The 12,088-nt window shown below is 37.7% G+C and overlaps 1 protein-coding gene across 2 annotated transcripts in view; it reads left to right on the forward strand.

Moving 5' to 3' along the window:
- The window catches only part of CDK14 (cyclin dependent kinase 14), a 313,650-nt gene that overhangs the window by 48,124 nt on the left and 253,438 nt on the right, over positions 1-12,088 (forward strand). The gene's annotated exons all lie outside the window — the stretch shown is intronic.

Consider the following 12,088-nt stretch of genomic DNA (forward strand, 5'->3'; position numbering starts at 1 on the left):
TTATTTGCTAAAATTTATTTTGCAAGTGGCTGACTTCTTTAAAGGCTGTATGTCAGTAAAAAGGATATTTTTCTTCTTCAGGTCTCTGTTACATGATAGAAACTATAAAAGTGTTTAGAATGCCTTTTGTTGAAATGTTTGCAGTCTTAACTGGTAGCTTTTAACTACCAGGGAATAAAGTGTTAATTTTGATGTGTGAGTGTGGAAGACGTCTGGGCCTTTTATATGAGCAGTTTCTTTGCTGGCTGTGTTCTTTCTGGCTTGTTTTCACACAGGTTAAAACCTCTTTGGCATCCACAGCAAGGCCCTTCTGCTTGCTGAGTCCACTTAAAAAAAAATCTCCTAAAGCTTCAGATTATAGCATATCAAATTTTTCATTGAAGAATGGCTCTTAAATATATTCATGAAAGAAAGAAACTTAATGTTCAGTGTTTTCCCTTTCTCGTACTCAGAAAAAATAATGGAAAAGCAGGTGTCCACATTTTCTGATCTAAAGGTGACATTTCCTTATGTTGTGATAGGGTTCTGTGGCAGCTGTTGGTTTTTCCCCAGCAGTCTGCAGACCTCACACTCAGGCTGGCTTTTGTCTAATGGCTGATAATGTCACCTTTACGTGAGATAGGCCGTTTTGAAGTCTTTTAAGTCTTGCAGATAAAGAGGGTTCATACATATGGTTGTGAGCTTTGATTTCTCTGATACAATACTGCAGCATCTTTCTTCAAGTGAAACAAGGAAATTGGCATTGGGTGTGTTTTAGGATAAAGCCTTTTATTCCTGCTTTACTTTAAACCTCAAAGTCTTAGGAGGTCTGCAGAGCCTGATTGCATCCATCTATCAGTCCTCTCCTTGCCAAAAGTGTTGCCTTCCTTTTTAAAACATATTTCTTTTTAAAAATTATTTTTGGCATTTTTACCTTCACTGCTTTTTTCCCTTGAGCTTTCCTTTAATAAACATCTGCTAAAATTGCTTCAACCCTTTTAAATCTATCCTACTTTTTTTGCTAGTTTTATTGCCATCTGTTTCCCCATGTTACAGACTAGTGCAGAATGTTCTTGTCATATGTCAGTCCATTTAGCTAAATAAGGGTTCCCAGTTTGTTATGGTTTTCCTATGGCATGCCCTATCAAGTGATGGGTCTCAATAACATGCTTTTGAGCAGGAGACCGCATAAGTGACTTGAATCAGTGATTTGAGAGGTGAGCATCAAAAGTCTTTGAAAATTTCCTGTCTGCTGTGTGCACAGGGATGCACTGATCCACTGGGATCAACCCGATCCAGTGGGATGCCAGCCATTTGGGTGGGTAAAAGGCAAGCAGAGGGTTTGGCTGTGCCAGCTGTGCAGTGGGGAAGCAGCTGGAGCGCTGCCGGGGAGCAGCTGGCAGCACTGAGCAGGGACAGAGGGGCTCCAGAGCCAGATCACAGTGTAAGCAGTTGTCCAGCTGCAATGGTTAGGGGAAGTGTTTCTGTACTCCCATTATTAACTGGTTGTGAAAAATGGAGCTAATGTTTTAACAGTAAGCTCTGATATGACAGACTAATGCAGAATGTAGCTTATTTGGGTCTGCAGTGAAATCAGTGGCGCAGTAGAAGATTTTCTCTGTATTTTTGGTGGCATCAAAACACACCATGGAAAAGTATTTTATGTACTTGTACAACTAAACTGATTTAGCATTATGCAAATAGGATGGTAGAAAAATATTTTAAAGACAAATAAGTAAAAAAAGGTCTAAATTTTACGTTTTTTAATGTTATGATAACCTTTAAAGCACTATGATTCGGAATAGTTTTGACTAAGGGAAAAAAAAGTTGAAAGTTTAGTTGGGTGGGGTAAGAAATACTCTTACGCTGAAGTTTCAATCCAGACTGCTGACCTCTTGAATGTTGAATCAATTTTTGACAGTAATAGTTATCTCTGCAGGATTAAAATTTTCAACAAATGGGGTTTTTAAAATTCTGTAGCTAGTTCATTCAGAAACTGGAAGCTAGCTGGTAGCTGAAAATCAGGATGCTTTGTTCTCATTTTCAGAGTATTTGTGAATATGAGCCTGGAGGGATGACGTGTACCAGTTCTTCAGTCACCAAAAAATAACAATAAGGAGCTTTTCAGATTTCTAATAACTGCAAACAATAATGTCCTTGTTAAAAGATGAAATTTATTTTTGTGGGTTTTCCTGTCTACTATTTAAAATGTTTTATTTACTCAAACATCTTAAATCACGGTATCAATCCATTTTAGTTCCAGTTTCCTTCTACATGCTGCATAAGACAAGTGATATGAAAATAATTTCTATTTATTAGACCATAATTGCTTGGTTTTTAATAGTAAAACATAAATTGAAAATATGAATACATACGTAACTGTTAAAGCTCATCATTGTATATTTCTTGCTTTAAGGAAATTGCAAACAATACAACACTTCCAGTTAGTCAAAACCAGCTCTTTTATTACCAACTGGTACTATATAGCCATTTAAGGGCAATCCTTTAGCACAAACTTACTATAAGTTCTACAATAAGTTTTTCTGCTTGATTAAAAGGGATGGTTATAGTTCGTCTTCTATAGAAATAAGAAAGACAAACTTCTGTATCTGCCAATAGTTTTTATTCTTGAAGGTAAAAAAATCCTACATAGAGATTGTGGGTTTAAATCTTAAATCTAACAATATTCTGTAAAGAAGGGTCTAGTTGAGGACTCACAGCTCATCAAAGAAGCCAGCAGCTGTTGGGTCTTAGAACAGGTCACAAAATTTGCATTTGGAGGTAATTTTCTTTTTATAGCACAAAGTAAAGAAAGCACGTTCTATGATATTCATTCAATGCTACCATTTCTCAACAAAATCATGTACTTACTGCAAAATATTTTCCCATTATGACCTTTTTTGCTTCTTATATAACTGTGTCTGATCTATGTTTCTGTTGGTGTAAAAACAAGAAACCTTACATGAATAAAAGCAATTCAAAAAAAGAAAACACAATCCCCTCCTCCCTAAGAACTGAGTCTACTATGCAGGTTATATAAAATGTACACTGATAAGTAAAGTCATGACTTTTACAGTTGTGAGGGAGGTGAAACAAAGCCTGGAGTCATATGCATTGGCTTTCCTATTTGTCTTCTGAAACCTCATTACACTTTGCAAATTTATTGCCTGTATTAATGCTGATCCACTAATGCTAATTCTTGGGAGCTCAATGAAATGCATTTCTGCTGATTTCTGACTGCCATTAGTAACCATGAAAATACTACTTCTATCTGGATTTGTCAGCGCCTTTCTTTGAAGCCTTTTTGCTGCAGTTGCTACTCATGAAGGTTAAGCTGAATTTTTGGTGACTTTAGGTCAGGCAATATTCATGTTCTACTGAAAATTTTGGGAGAAAGGGGAGTGTTAGTTCTGAGAGCAGATAGAAAAAGGTTTTATTCACAACATGTTTGACATGAAATATGATAGCGGAATTAAGGTTGAAATGATTAAAATTTAATTGACTGTTGGATGTAGGTTTATAATGCTTAAGTTAGGGAGGTTGTACTTTAGAACTGCCTGCTCTAAAACTGCTTCAGAAGCATTTTGGTATCACACATGCAAAATGTGCTCAAGCTCTCTTGAGCAGCGGTGGTTGGGTCAGTGAGCACAGGTGACACACAGTGTCAGGTGGTGTGGAACCAGGGTAGTGTGAGCCTCTGAGCTGGCTGGGGTGTGATGGTCTGCAGATGTCTGTGTGTCTGAGTCTGTAGGTGTGTCCAGTTAGGGATGCACTTGAGTAGGGATCCAGGAAGCTCACAGACTGAGTTAAATTTAAGAAGATGCTTTCTATATTTTTGTTCTATATCACAACCATGAATTTTTTTCTGGTACAAATTTTAAAAAGATCCACTAAATGAAATGTGTTTTAGAAATGCCTACAAGGAGCCAAGACATTATGGAGATGAAGCACTGCTGACTGACCTTGCACTACATGCAATGTCCACGCATTTCCATAATGGCATTACTTTTCCCATTAAGTTGAGTGAATTACAGCAGGTTTTGTTTGAAGTGTTTGCTCTAGTTGTGGCATGAGTGAATTCTATGGCTTTTGAAATATTGCTAGTGTTCTGTAGTCATGGCTGCTTTGCAATCAGTTGCAGTTCGGTGCTTCCTAAGAAACATAATTTCTTTTTTAGAGGGAATGTTATGATAGAAGCATGTCTTAATAGGTTGCAGTGAGTTTAGGCGATGTTTTTGGAAGGGAGATGTGAAAGGAGGTAGTAAAGATGACATGTTTATGGTATAGTGCACAATGCCTCAGATCTAATTTTATTTCATGTCTTTAATACTGATTGTTGAAGCTGGTATTAAGCCAAAGTTATAGTTTAATAGCAAACCTTAAAACCCTAAGGTTGTTCTATTGAGTGGAAGACATTAATGTGACATCGAAGGAAGTCTTCTCATTGGAATTTGATAGCAGTATAAGATTTGTATAAAAGACTAGCACTAAATGAATCCATTAGATTTCACAGTACTTTCAACCTCAGAACCACCCTGTATTCAAATACCGTTTCTTCTGGCAGAGAAAGTGCTGTGATGTTTTTAGCAAGTTATTAAACATCTTTGCCTTAATTTTCCATCTGACAGAGAAAGAAATTAGTATTTTTGTCAGTGGATTTTGAAGATAGATTTCGTAGCACATCTTGAAGATATTCAGATGTTAGGGTATTAGGGAGGATGGCCTTGAAAATACAAAGATGAAGTCAGACAAAAGCTATTCAGTATTGCTTGCATTCCTTTGCTCCCATAGCACAAAGAAGTTTTATCCTTTCTAATGTGTTTTTTGGATTCGTGTAGTTTTTTTAGCCTTTTGGTCAAAAACAATGAAATGAACCTTTGCCAAGACTAAAGTTTGGCACCTTCTTGTGAACGAGCACTTTCTTTCTGATGTTTTAAGCATAAAGACCTTCATCAGACAGTCTAAGGAAAAGCCCTTTTTCTACTACTTGGTTCTGCTCTAAAGATACTTTAGTATTGCAAACCCACATACTGCCCTGCAAATTGACAGGTAACTGTGCACCACCCTACCTTTTCCCTAGCTGTAATTGTTTATTTTAAGAACAAGGGGAGTAGTCAAAATCTTTTATCATATTAATATGTTAGTTGGACTTATGCCAAACTTACATCAGCATCTGGGTTAGTTCAGAAAGGATTTACATGAATTAAAGTATTCCAGTTATATGTCATGTGTGATTCAGGGAAAGCATGTGGCACTTTAGATATAAATGCTTATGTGTTTGTTTTGAGTTTTTTTTGTTATTTTTTTCAGCGTTGGCTTTATTTTGTGGTAGTCTTTGTTTTCATACTATGTGTGTATTAATGGTTCTGTTTCATGTATCTTCATGGATTGGCCTTTGCTAAAGGAAGACCTGGGTTTGTGGGTTTTTAACTTTATGTTTATATAATGAAGTGGGGTTTTTTTATTGTCTGGTTTTAACTTGCCTTTTTAGAAATCTCCTCTTAAGTGTTTTGTTCTTGTACTAATACACAGGCTTCCTCATGCATTGTATGGAAATGGGTTTGTACCTTTAATTGGTATTCATTTTTTATTATTTTAACTTCAGGTTTTGGTTCAAGAACATCTGTTTGATAAGGGCAGGCTTAATGTTGTTTATATTACCTGGGTTTGAAATGAAAAGCAGCAATTAAAAAATGTAAATGAATATTTCTTGAAAGTGACCTCAGGGATGCACTTGATCTGTGTGGTTTGCTACTGTTTCTGCCATATTATGCAGTTTAATATTCAATGATAGCTTGCCCCCTGCCCTCTCAAAAAGTTGAGCTTTAGGGGAATGGAGTTGGCAGAGTCAGAAGAGAGGCTAAAGTACTAATTTAGCAGAAGCAAATGCCAAGTCCAAACCCCTTGAAGTTTGACATCCTACAAAACAACATACCAACTTGGAAACTTGTATTTCCCAGGCTGGTTCATGCTCCCTGTCCTGTGAAAGAGCATTTCTTACTTCTTCATCTCCATTGAAATGGCTTGGGAAGTGGCAGTGCTCTGGCCTGGCATGATCCTTGGAATGATGTGTCTGCAAAGACTGTTTCATTTCTTTAGTGATAAGGCATCTGCTACTAGCAGGAAAGAACAAGGATAAGAAAAGGATAGCCTAACTATTCCAGTATAGGACAAGAATTTATTTCAGACTCTGTAAATACTACTGGCAGCTTTGCTGGTAATCATATTAATAACCAGTCCTCAGTAAGCCAACATTATTGAGCTGTACTTTTTAAAGAGAGATTTAAATTGCTTGACCCCTAGTTGCCAGCTGTTTTTAAAAAATACATGGTCAATAAGAACGCCTGTCCAAAAATTGAGTCATTTTAGGTTCAGTGCTTGTTTGAAGCAGAAATAGCCCAGCCTAAAAATGAGTATAAACTTTTGAGAATGAGATGGAGGGTACCCTTTATTCTCTATGCTGAAAAAACCCCAAATTATTCTGCTTGCTTTCTCTCCATGTTCTTCAAGGAGTACAGGTGGATCCCAGAGTCCATGCTGAGGCAGACAGAACTATTTTCCTGACTTGACAGCACATGCATTCTGCAAGCCAGACTGTTTGCAGCATCACTTTGCAGATGCCAATTTTTAGGAAAGTTAAGGAGGTGCAGGAATGATTGGTAATTTTAGAAATTACACATCCTCATTTTCTCAAACACCTAAAGTTTGGAAAGGGCCAGACTTTATTCCCAAGATTTTTCTTCTGCTTTTGTAATTTCATCCAGCTTTTCCTGAAAATTGGCATGCTGGAAATGCTCTTAATTAATGCATATTGGAGGCCTGTTAAAGCATTACTGAAATTTTCTAGGATTTCCTACTGTAAAAGCACACTGCAATTCCTTAATGGACCTGTGCTAACCTACCTGTGCATGTGCTAAAGCTCAAAAAGGAACTTCCTTCTGGAAGGGACAGAGTCAGACTGCTCCTGGACAAATCCCCTCAGGAGGATGCTGTTTTTCCCCTGAATATATTCAGTGCTTCTAATATATGAAACATAGAATATGGAATATCCTCCAAGAGAAAGGATCCTAATAAGGAATTTGGAAGATTCAGGAAGATATTGGAACAGCACATTGGTGTCTATGGGTATGTGTGGAGGGTGAGAGCATGAGCAGGTATGGAGGGCTAGGAGCAAAGGCAGGATCAGAAGCAAGTTTTAGGGAGATGGACAAGAGTCCAGGACTGGGGGGGAAGATGATGGCTAATATTTGGAGGTCCTTTAGGGATTTCAGATCTCTCTGTGGAGTCCTCAATCTCCCTGTTCTGTTTCAGCAAATAGGTGTGAAACTCACTGATATGCAGAATTTAGACACAGCTGATTTTGGGATGGAAGCTGCTACTGCTGTTGCTGTTTAAGCTTAATTACAGAAACCTGTGATCTAGTCCTCCTGTTAAAATATAGATGAGAGAGATCTATATCATCAGGTACTTTAGAGGAAGAAATAATGTTACGTACAATAGATTTGAACCACAATGTCCATTTAAAATTCACCTTTAGCTTTGAAGACTGTTTCTTGCATTTATTTTAATGGAGTTTCAGTGTTGCCATTCCTGCCAAATTAATTGTGAGTCTTATAAACTTTGTACTGTCACATTTGTCATATGTGACAATCTTAGCATTTCATAAGTAACTGAGAGATAAAATCAATATGTGTACTGAAGACCTACATAAAATTTAAGCAGGGTTGTTGAGCATATCATGTAAACTACAAGTTTTTGGTTTTTGTTTGACCAAGTAGGGCAACAAGACCCGAGGGTCCTCAACACATTAATTGGTTCTGTGCTGCTGGTACTAACCTTCAGAGAAATTGGGAAAGGTGGTGTCCCCCTTCCCAGGCTTGTGAAAACTGTGATAAAACCAATTAGCCATCTGTGCTTGTATTGTAATTGGTGGTTTGTGCTGTCATGTATGGCTAAAGAGCAACCCGCCTTTTGTATGTTTATCTCTCAACATGCTGGCTGCACACAGGTTAATGAGACTCCCCAGGAATATAAACACCCCTGGTAAAAGTGTAGAGCGTGAGATGTGTATTTTTATTGCAACATTTCAAATAGAAACTGTTTATTTTGGAAGTGTCAGATCAGTGTTTGGCATATGAAATTCAAAGGCAGCCGTAAGACATTTTAAAGTGATCTTTTCTTGGGTTTTTTTTTGCCACTGTGGTTTCCAGTGGAATCTTTGTTTGAATTCTTCTTGTCTGAATTTTTATTGCTGTAGTAATTGTTTCTGCTAGTACTGTCTTTTTAAATTTTAAATTATTTCCGCAGCCTTTCCTGGGGATAGACAGATATTCTATTAGACATATAAACCCTCAATATTATAAGTTCTAAAAGAATTTAAGGATTTTTTTCAGTAATTTTTGTTTAAAATTTTGTCTGACCACAGCCATAATTTTTTGCTGAAGTACCTTATGCATAAAGGCTCTCTCACTTCTGTTGAGGATCATGCCTCAGAAGAGGTGTTCTGCAGCATTTACATTTCTGAGGCCTTCAGACCTTTCCTCAGTTAAACTTTAGGTTGCAGTTTGTCCTTGAAACACTCTAGGGGAATCATAATTTATATGTTGTCGTGCTTCTTCTATTTTAAACTTTTTTCCACTTACTATTCATAATTAAATGCACTATTGGTTTTACGGTAAAACTTTTGTTTTGCTCCTAATGCCAAAAGGGGTTTTATGAACAAAAAAATTGCTTCTCTGTCTATTAAGAGCCTAGTAGAGTGAAGACCTATTTTAATGACTAAGCTGCTAGGGCAATGCTAATTTTATTTTTAAGTATCAATTAAAAAGACATCTTACTATTTGAAAGAACAACAGAATAATCAAGCACTGGTGACTCTGCTTCTTACAAGAAGTTTCTAAGAAAGTGTGTTCATTGCTACATAGTTTAGTCCATGAACTGTATGGCTCATGTCATCTCATTTTTTGAGAATTTATTGTTTTCTTCTAGGGAAAAAAGGTAAGAGTACATTATTATCATTTTAACTATGTGTAGATAGTCATGGAAATCTTAGATTGTGAGAATTATTATTTAAGGGGACTTGACTTTGTTTTATGGTACAGTAAGAATAATTTTCATAGTAATCTTCTGCTAAGTCAGTCACAAATTAAATATACTTTGGGTTTTTTTTACCAGGTTTGGGTTTTTTTCCCTCCAGAAGATTTTGCAAGTGGGTTTAGTGCATCCACAAATGGAAGAGAGAGCTGGTGGACACCATAGGGAGGCTGCTCATGATCATCTTTGGAAGGTCATGATAATCAGTCCAAAAGACTGGAAGAAAGCAAACATTATCCAGACCTTTGGAAGGGGTGGCAAGGAGGATTAGGGAAATACCAGACAGCCTTACCTCAGTCCCTGGAAAGGTGATGAGCCTCTCAATTGGGAGGCCATCTCTACCCAAATTTCTCTCACTGTTTGGAAGCACACCCCTCCCACACTTCAGTACTACAGACAGCTCTCATGCAAAACTAAATGAAGTGTTTTGTAGAGTTTTTGGCTTGAAACATTGTGCTGTAAATGATGTAGTGGTGATTTAAGTGAAAGATGATGTCCATTCACAGCATTCAACCTGTCAGTTCTATGGAATCATTCCCCTTGTTTGTCATAGACCTTAGTTTTTCCCTTTCATCATGTAATAGGATTCTTCAACTTGATACAAGAGAGATAGATGTAAGCTAGATAAATTAATCAATATATTTTTTCTGTGTCATTTGACCAAGAAAAGTTTCATTTGAATTTGAATTTGGTAGACTGAAACAGCATGTTTACTTTAAAATTACCTTTAAAAAAATTAATGAAAACCTGAAACAAGGTAAGGAAAATTCACTCCACCCTCTGAAATCAATATTTTTGCTCCTTTTAAAATTATTAAAACTTTGGAGGCTTCTTGAATTTTTATAGGCCATATTTTTGCTCTTGAATAAATCTCTTGATGTATAAATCCGTCCCAGCCCTCTGCAGCCACTGTGCTCCATTGCATGAAAATCCATGTTCTTCTGCTAAATAAGATCATAGGACAATAGGGAGCCTATTTTAGGACATACTGTAATGGGGTTCAGCTCTAGGGGTATAGAAGGAGATGGTCTGGGGAGGGAAAAAACCTCCTAGGTGAAATACTCTGTGGGGATGGGTGCTCTGTGAACATTTAAGCTGCAGCAGCTGTGCCACCACTAACTGTATTTCGTAGAAGTATCTTTAATAGTATGTGGAACAGGCTTTTTTCTCTTGTCCTTTCTGAAGTTTTTTATCTTCAGCAGCTCACTCCTCCTGAGATTCTTTCTATTTCTCACCTAAGAAGTCCTGGGAAAATAGATAAGCTGCTCAACATGCATTAAAGCTTTATCAGTTTCTGGACTGAAGTGCCCTTCAGTGAGAATGCCCAGGTGAACGCAGCCCTCTTGTCTGAATTACTGAGATAAAAGAGGACAAGAAAAGCAGTCTGCAAGGGGGTAGTGACCCAGACTGTAAAGGGTTTTATAGGTCAAAACCAACCCTTTGTATTTAACCAAAGAACAGATGAATATTAGTGCAATACCTGCCCTTCTGGTGCTTGTTTCCTGGGACTACTTGACTCAGCATTGCAGTGCTTTGAGATTTGACATGCCTTTTTGCTGATCATCATTCTCTGCCAATTTGATTAGTAAAGAACAAAAGTACAGGTGACTGCAGTGAAACCCTTGTCCATTAGGAAGTGCAGCCTTCTAGACAAATAGAGCTGGAAGGAGGGGAGATGATTCTCACAGCTGCTTCTCATATTTTGTCATGAGAACAAAAAATATTCTTAAATCAGGGGTTACTTGAGTGTTTCTATTTAGTTTGTCAACCATTTGTTTAATCTCATGTCATGCCTCCATCTAGCTCACTGTTTTGCTATCATCAGATTTTCCAGTTATTGTGATTTGTGTGATGGTTATACATCTGTCATGTGTGCTGTGTATGCCATGCAGAACTGGTAAAATGTCCATTTTTGAGACTTGGAAGGGAATAACATCTAACTCTCCAGGTAGGAGAGAAAGACATGGAAGAGGGATGAAAAATTGATGTATTTAAAAAAAGTTATTTAGTAGAACTGCCAAAAGTTTTGCAGTCTGGAGGGATTTTGCAATATAGATTATTTGGGTGATAAAATGATAATGGTATTTCATGCTGATATGTATAAACCAATGCATATGAAGAAATTAACTACAGCTATGCATGTATAATGGTGAGTCTAAACAAATTACATTATTCTGGATAAGAATTGTAAGATCATGGAATGATAGTGTGAAGATAGTGATTAGGTGTTAAGCAGTACTCTGGAAAACAGGTAAACCTTCAGAAACAAGTAGGAAAAGAAAGGAGAACAAAACCATAGCTGTCATGAAGTTATTGAAGGAATACTGTTTTTTATAAATACATTAAATATTAAGCTTTGTAAAACAGAAATGACACAGTACATGTCCTTCCTGTGCTGGGACCCCAGAGCTGGTGCCGTGTTCCAGGTGGGGTCTCTCTCACCAGAGCAGAGCAGAGGGACAAAATCTCCCTCTCAATGCTGGCCACACTACTATGGATGCAGCCCAGGACACGTTTGGCTCTCTGGGCTGTGAGTGCACATGGCCGGGTCATGTGCAGCCTCTCATCCACCAGCACCCCCAGGTGCTTCTGGGCAGGGCTGCTCTCAATCCCTTCATCCCCAGCCTGTATGGATACTGGGGGTTACCCCAGCCCAGGTGCAGCACCTTGCACTTGATCTTGTTGAACCTCATGAGATTCCTGTGGGCCACTTCTCAAACTTGTCCAGGTCCCTCCTGTCCTTCAGGTGTGTCAGCTGCACCATTCACCTTGGTGTCATCAGCACATTTGCCGAGGGTACACTTGATCCCTTCATCTGTGTCATTAGGGAAGATATTAAATTACTCTGGTCCCAATATGGACCCAAACCCAAAGACTTTCATGTGAATATCTCAAAGTGAAAATGAAGGGAGGCTAAACTCCAGTGCTTTCAAAGAAGATGAGAATTATGGTGCATGACATATTTAAACTTAAGAAAGAGATGAAGGTGAACTCATGGTTTTGTGTTAAGTTTTAA

This window comes from Motacilla alba, chromosome 2, assembly GCF_015832195.1.
Source record: "Motacilla alba alba isolate MOTALB_02 chromosome 2, Motacilla_alba_V1.0_pri, whole genome shotgun sequence".
Taxonomy (NCBI): domain Eukaryota; kingdom Metazoa; phylum Chordata; class Aves; order Passeriformes; family Motacillidae; genus Motacilla; species Motacilla alba.